The sequence below is a fragment of the Oryctolagus cuniculus genome, chromosome 6 (assembly GCF_051225735.1).
Source record: "Oryctolagus cuniculus isolate XC-2025 breed Fujian yellow rabbit chromosome 6, ASM5122573v1, whole genome shotgun sequence".
Taxonomy (NCBI): domain Eukaryota; kingdom Metazoa; phylum Chordata; class Mammalia; order Lagomorpha; family Leporidae; genus Oryctolagus; species Oryctolagus cuniculus.
The window spans coordinates 114,378,370-114,385,345 of NC_142872.1; the positions used below are offsets into that span (position 1 = coordinate 114,378,370).

At 42.4% G+C, this 6,976-nt stretch overlaps 1 pseudogene; it reads right to left on the reverse strand.

Moving 5' to 3' along the window:
- Positions 1–1,146: 1,146 nt before the first annotated feature.
- LOC103348154 (eukaryotic translation initiation factor 2D pseudogene) lies at positions 1,147–2,249 on the reverse strand (annotated as a pseudogene).
- Positions 2,250–6,976: the final 4,727 nt, after the last annotated feature.

Genomic DNA, 6,976 nt, shown 5'->3' on the forward strand with positions numbered 1-6,976 from the left:
ACAGATATTAAAAGAATACCTGAGCTCTTATACAGACCTGTCTTTACTGCAATTGAGCTGGGAAGTCAGTTTGTTTTCATTTTGGAATTCTCCCATATCCATGAGGATTCAAAGAGCTTGGCCCACATCCTTTTTAAAATTAAACCTGCTATCTCTCTTTGCTGCTTAGTCATTGGCCTACTTCCAGCCTCTGCAAGTCTACAAAATCCTGTTAAGGACTTGTCATCGACCTGTTCCTGCTTCATTTTTCTTAGCTTACCTCTAAATCTTTTGTTCTTAGGTTGTCATATCTGTGGCTTTAGACTACTGTCCTCATCTTTCCCCCTCCTGTTGAAGTTTGAATCACTCTAACTCCACAGAGATATTTAAGTATCCTACTTCAGCCTCAGATGTTTTCTGAGATGTATCATAAATTTTCATTTTTAATATCATAAGGGAGCCGAAAGTTGCAGCTGCATCTTTGAGCTTCAGTGCTATTTCACAGTCTATAATAAGATCAACCTTTTCTAATTTGAAATATAATACTAGATTCATGATTTTCCCCATCAAGATGGTACCATCTGGCACACTATTAGTGCAAGACGTTGAGGTTTTATGCAACACACATGTTGGTTGGGTTTATAGAAGTTTTCATCCAAAAGCTGACATTTTGGTATGATTAGTTTGTCAACTTACTATAATGCATCAGAAAATTTAAAAAAATGTTAGGACTTTGAAAAATGCAAATAAAATTACAATCTAAGTGTCATTTTTAAAATGAAAATCACCTACAGCACATCTAGCCTTCATTAGAATTACAGGGGCCTATGAAAAGATCAAGGGCAATGAGAGGAATATCGTCTGTAAAACTAATATTATGGTAAGACTACCTAACAGGAAAGTTATAAGTACAGTGCAAATTCTGTTGCTTCTGTATTTTACAAAGTGTTAAGGAATATGAGGGACAGCGCTGTGGCTTAGTAGGCTGTCTGTGGCTAAGCCTGTGGAGCAGCATTCCATATAGGTTCAGGTTTGTGTCCCAGCTGCTCCTCTTCCGATCCAGCTGGGAAAGCAGTGAAAGATGGCCCAAGTGCTTGGGCACCTGCCACTATGTGGGAGACCTGGAGAAAGCTCCTGGCTCCTGGCTTTAGATCAGCCCAGCTCCAACTATTGCAGCCATCTGGGAAGTAAACTAGCAGGTGGAAGACGTGTCTCGTGATACTCTTCCAGCAGTAGCCGGCCCAGGTGGTGCACCTGATTCCCCTGGATCTGCACCTGTAGGCTGTCCTTGGCCCCAGGGGTGGGAGTGACGGTGGTGCTTGCCTGGCAGCCCTGCTGGAGGGTGGCAGCTACAGAGTCCGGGTCCAGACCATAGGCCTCCAAGTTCCGGACCACAGTCACCTTTTTATTAGAAGCTCTCTGTGCTAGGGTGATGTCAGTTGGACAGATTTTCCCTTTCTTCACAACAGGCTCTTGTCCGGGAAAGGTCACCTGATAGGCAGGCTGCAGTTTTTCCAAGCACCTGCTCACAAGGCTGTCCCACGGAAGCTTCATGCCGGTGTGCTGTTCCTGTGTCTCTAGGAGGCAGTCACATAGGATGGGGTGCAGTTTCACAAGATTTTTGTTGTCTGCATCAACCAGGTCATTTTTCTTGGCATAGTTAATGATGATGGCTCGGACCTCACTGCCCTCGAGAACACCCCCCTTTCTTGTGGCCAGACTCCTGGAAGAGCAGGGTCACGCTGGCTGGGACACAGCAGAGGGGTTTTATGTCTGGAGGGCGATAGGGCTCCTCCCTGCTCCCCTCCTGCACACTCTGGGAGGTCAGGGAGGGCTCAGGTAAGGACGAAAGATGTGATCCTTGGTGTCTCCAATCCATAGCCACAACTCTCTCCACCCCCTTCACCTGCACGATCTGCTCCTGCTGCATGTGCTGTAGGAACTCCGAGAGCTTCCTGTAGCTTGACTTCTTCATGTCCAGCTGGTGTCCCTCAGGGCTGTTCTTCCTCCTAGAGGAACTCTGCCTTGCTCAGACCCCGACAGTCCATTTTTTTTTTTTCTGAACACTGTCGTTTATTATTCGAGAACATTCCTCTGGACAGTTCTTGTTGCCAAGCATAGAAAAGACAAAAAGCGGAAGCATTTGCTGAGTCAGCCCCAGAAGGCGGGCGGCGGGGGGGTGGGGGGGTGGGGGGGGCAGCTGAAAACATCTCTGGGTCTCGGCGGGATTCAGCGGCTCCACGCTCAACATCTGACGTAGACATCGTCATTTCGGGAATATGGATGGGGCGGTGTTTGCGCCGCTCAGACGTAAACATCTGGCAGCTTCCTCATGGCGGGTGGGTAGGAGGGGGAGAACAGGCCGTGTTTCCGGCCACCTAACTCAGCCAGAAGCCAGCAGTCTGTCACACTTGTTTTGGTTTGGTCGCACGTGGGCCTGGGCCATGGAAAATTGCAGAGTGGCCAGGGAGCTGTGCCAACGGAAGGCCTTCCCCCATGACCTCGGAATCCCAAGGCTTGGAGCGCATGGCGGCCTTTCTGGCGTTCTGCGTGCAGGCGCCCGTCTCTGGGAGCCGGGCCCTGGGATGAAGTGCTTCTCTGGACCTGTGAGCCCCGTGCAACCCAGTGCAGCCTTCCAAGTCGCATTATACACCAGCCGTGGACTGAGCACAGAGCAAGGAGTCTCCCAACAGCATGTCAGTCTATGAGCCTGTCAATCCATCAGTCCCTTCTCGTGTCCAGCGGTCAGTTCATCAGCCTGTCCATCCACCTGTCAGTCAATCTTCACCGAGCGACTGCCGGGGACCCTGCTCTTCTCTCTCAGCGTCACCTCTAGGCTCTATAAAGGCTTTGAAGATGGCATTGTACAGCTCAAACTCCAGGGTTCTTGTACCAGCTGGAATTCAGAACATGCTGCAGTTTTATATTCCAGAAGTAGAAGGTGTAGAACAGGTTATGGAAGAGGAATCACATGAAAAAGAAGCAAACCCACCTTAAATACCCTGGATTTTCTTTGGGCACAGAAGTTGGACTTGCTAATAATATATAATAAGCCTTTATTATTAATATGCTCAGGAACTTAAGGATTAATAAAGCGTCCTTTCTTTAGAGAATGATAAAAAAATTGACTTTCCCTTTCTCTGTTTCTTCTCTCTGCCTCCCAAATAAATAAAACCTTTTTTAAAAAATCAGGAAATGAACTGACATGCCACCCAACTCAAAATTTAGATTGGTTTATCAGTTCTTTCCGGTTTGTGAATATTGCTGGTCTTTAGCTTCCTCAGAGACCAAGCTTAGCTGTTTGGTTAACTTCACCATTGGGCTTCAGTGCTTCATTCTTTTTTTCTTAGAGTCATAAAATAGGAGTTATTTAGCTAAGCTTTTTTTTTTTATTTGCTTGATTGTTCCATCTTGATTTATTTGGTTCTACATGGTGGTTTGCAAAATGCAAAAATAAACAAAAATATATTAGAAGAATAAAATGGTATAAAAATCTAGGAAATGGCCTTAGAGAGTATTTGTTTGAATTTTTAAGGAAAACAACATTATTTTATGTATATAAATTATTTGAAAAATATGTTTTCTATAATAACTCACAGCCTATTTTTTATAAGATGTTGTGAAAATAGCCAGAGGTAAAAGATGATATTTCCATGTTGTAGAAGCTATTTATTTATTTGAACATAATTCTAATCCAAGGAGATAGTGTAGTCAGAGAAATGTTGACAAGTTTTGAAAGCAGCAGATAAACTTAGTTTATAAATCTGTAGAATTTTTTCCATATGCTCATACCCAGAAATAAAGAGGATAGAATATAAGGATAGGAAAGCTTATTGTAAAAATATAGTTGGCACTGATATCTGGAAAACAGTAGATATTATTAACCTTCATGTGTTTCAATTTTCTATTCAGCTATCAGGATCAGAGCTGCAAAAGTATCAGATTCATTTTAGAGATTACATTGCCTATCGATCTCATGTTTTCCTGTGCTTTTATGAGCTTACTAGGTCAGGCACCTGCTCCTGGCATCTAAGGATTTGCTCTAAGAGGTAGGTATAAAGAACAAAATGCTAGAAAAGAGAAATAGAACTAAATGTATTTATGGAGAGAACAAAGCAAATAAAACAGTATTTTTAAAAGTTTATGGACATAGAATCAAAAATAATTATAATGTGGTACAATTTTTAAAATCTAATGCATAATATGCATTGCCCATGAACTTTATAAACATTCCTCTTATATGTCTTTCTTTTTTTAAAAAAAAAATCTTTTTTTGACTGCAAATTTAATAGGTAAAATTTTAGGAATATATTGGTTCTTCCCCCCATACCCATCCTTCAACCCTCACTCCTATCCCACATTCTACTCCCTCTGCCACCCCATTCTTCATTAAGTTTCATTTTTAATTAACTTTATATACAGAAGACGAACTCTATGCTGAGTAGATTTCAACAGATTGCACGCCCCACACAGATACAATATATAAAGTACTGTTTGAGAACAAGTTTTCCTTTGTCTCTCTCTCTCTCTCTCTCTCACTGTGTAACTCTGGCTGTCAAATAAATTTAAAAACAAAAAGGAAATAAAGAAAGGGGGGCCGGCGCCATGGCTCGCTTGGTTAATCCTCAGCCTGCAGTGTGGGCACCCAATATGGGTGCTGGGTTCTAGTCCCAGTTGCTCCTCTTCCAGTTCAGCTCTCTGCTGTGGCCCGGGAAGGCAGTGGAGGATGGCCCAAGTGCTTGGGCCCTGCACCCACATGGGAGACCAGGAGGAAGTATCTGGCTCCTGGCTTCGGATCGGCATGGCTCCGGCCATAGCAGCCATTTGGGAGGTGAACCAATGGAAAGAAGACCTCTCTCTCTGTCTCTCTCTCTCTCACTGTCTAACTCTTCCCATCAAATAAATTAAAAAAAAAAAAGGAGAACAAGTTTTTACAGTTAATTCTCATAGTATAACTCATTCAGAACAGAGGTCCTACATGTGGAGTAAGTGCACAGTGACTTGTGTTGATACTTCAACAATTAATACTCTTAGTGTGATGTCTGAGATCACCCGAGGCTCTTGCCATGAGCTCTAAACATTAATATATTTTGAGCCTCCAATTTTGGCAACATTTTTCTGCTATGTAAGATTAACATATTTGCCCAAACTTTCTCAGGGAGAAACACAACTATTACACATTACACATTCCTACACATGACTTCTTTGTTTATTTAGAATTTTTCTGTGTAGTAAAGAAGAATAATCAAAGCCAAAAGTTAGTAAGTACTAACATGTAATAACACAAAATGGAGAAGAAATATAATGGGACGATAATATTCACTTTTCTATATTATATACATATTATGAATATGTCAACTAAAACATATATTTAGAGGTATAAAAGAATGACCATTAGAGTGCTAATATTATGTTTACCTAAATATTTACTATTGAATGAAAAATGATGAGACTATTTACTGTAACATGAATAAGGACTAAATCCATTAGGGAGATGGAAGAATCAAAGTAGATAAATAAACAAATCAAGCCAAGAGAAAAGATGGAATCATTTCCTTTTGCTTTTTCTGGTAAAATACCATAATTTTACTCAAGAAGTTTCATTAGCACTCTCTTATGTCTTAGGCAGTTTTCTAAACCTGCTCACTTTTTCCTCAAGAAGGTCACAGCTCTGTAGTATCTCTCCTTTATATTAAACTTCATTGTCCTTGAGCCAACGAGTATTCATTTTTCCTTTCTTTTTATCCTGTTTGTCCAACACATGTACATATTTCTTTTTTAAAAATATTTATTTGAGAGGTAGACCTACAGACAGAAAGAGGGAGAGACAGAGAGCTCTTCCATCTGCTGTTTCACTCCCCAGATGGATGCAATGGCCAGAGCTGGGCTAATCTGAAGCCAGGAGCCAGGAGCCAGGAGCCAGGTGCTTTCTCCTGGTCTCCCACTTGGGTGCAAGGGCTCAAATACTTGAGCTGTGTTCCACTGCTTTCCCAGGCTATAAGAGTGAGCTGGATAGGAAGAAGAGCTGCTAGGAGAAGAAGCAGTGCCCATTTGGGACGGCAGTGCTGCGGGCAGAGGCTTAGCCTACTGTTCCATAGCACAGGCCCCACATTTCTATGCTGATGTAGTTAAGTAGTTCACTATTCAACTTGCTGCCTGCAGGATTATTTCTTCCCATCTCTGTGTGACCATTCTGACAACAACATTAATGTGATTTTTTTTTAATTTTGGGAGACAAGTATCCGTCCTTTCCAGCAAGTGCACATTAAAGTGAATGACATGTGGTGGTGATCATTACAAAGATACATTGTGGATCAGCCATTGAATAGCTACAGTTTTTAAAAATATTTCCCTGTGTTCAGGACCCCATACTGGATTGACACGTTTTCTAGTTAATACTATTTAAATGACTTCTTTTTTGTTTTCTCTCTCCTAGCACCTCATTTATCTTTAAAGGATTTCCAGTGGATGTGCCTTCAATTTCTGTGGATAGTCTCTATACTGAAGCTCCACAACTCTGAAGTGTCACTATGTATCTTCTACAATGTTGGGTTGACCATTAAGCTCTTCTCTGTTCTCTGCAGGACCCTATAGAAGGCATCCTTTGCTTGAATTGCCTACTTTCCTTTCTATTCCACCAGGGGATTTCTTCTACCTCATAGCACTCTCTGAAGGGCAGTATGGTATCTTCTGATAACTAGAGTGACAATACAATCACATCAGCTTTTCTAGTGTGATACAGAATAGACCACTCCAACCAAAACAGAATTCATAGGGCCGGTGCTGTGGCCTAGTAGTTTAAGCATCTTTCTACAGTGCCAGGATCCCATATGGACACTGTTTCGAGTCCTGGCTGCATCACTTTGGATACAGCTCCCTCCTGATGGCTTGGGAGGGCAGTGGAAGATGGCCCGTATGGTGGGTCCCTGCACATGCATGGGAGACCTGGAAGAAGCTCCTGGCTCCTGGCTTCTGAACAGCCCACCTCTGCCTGTTG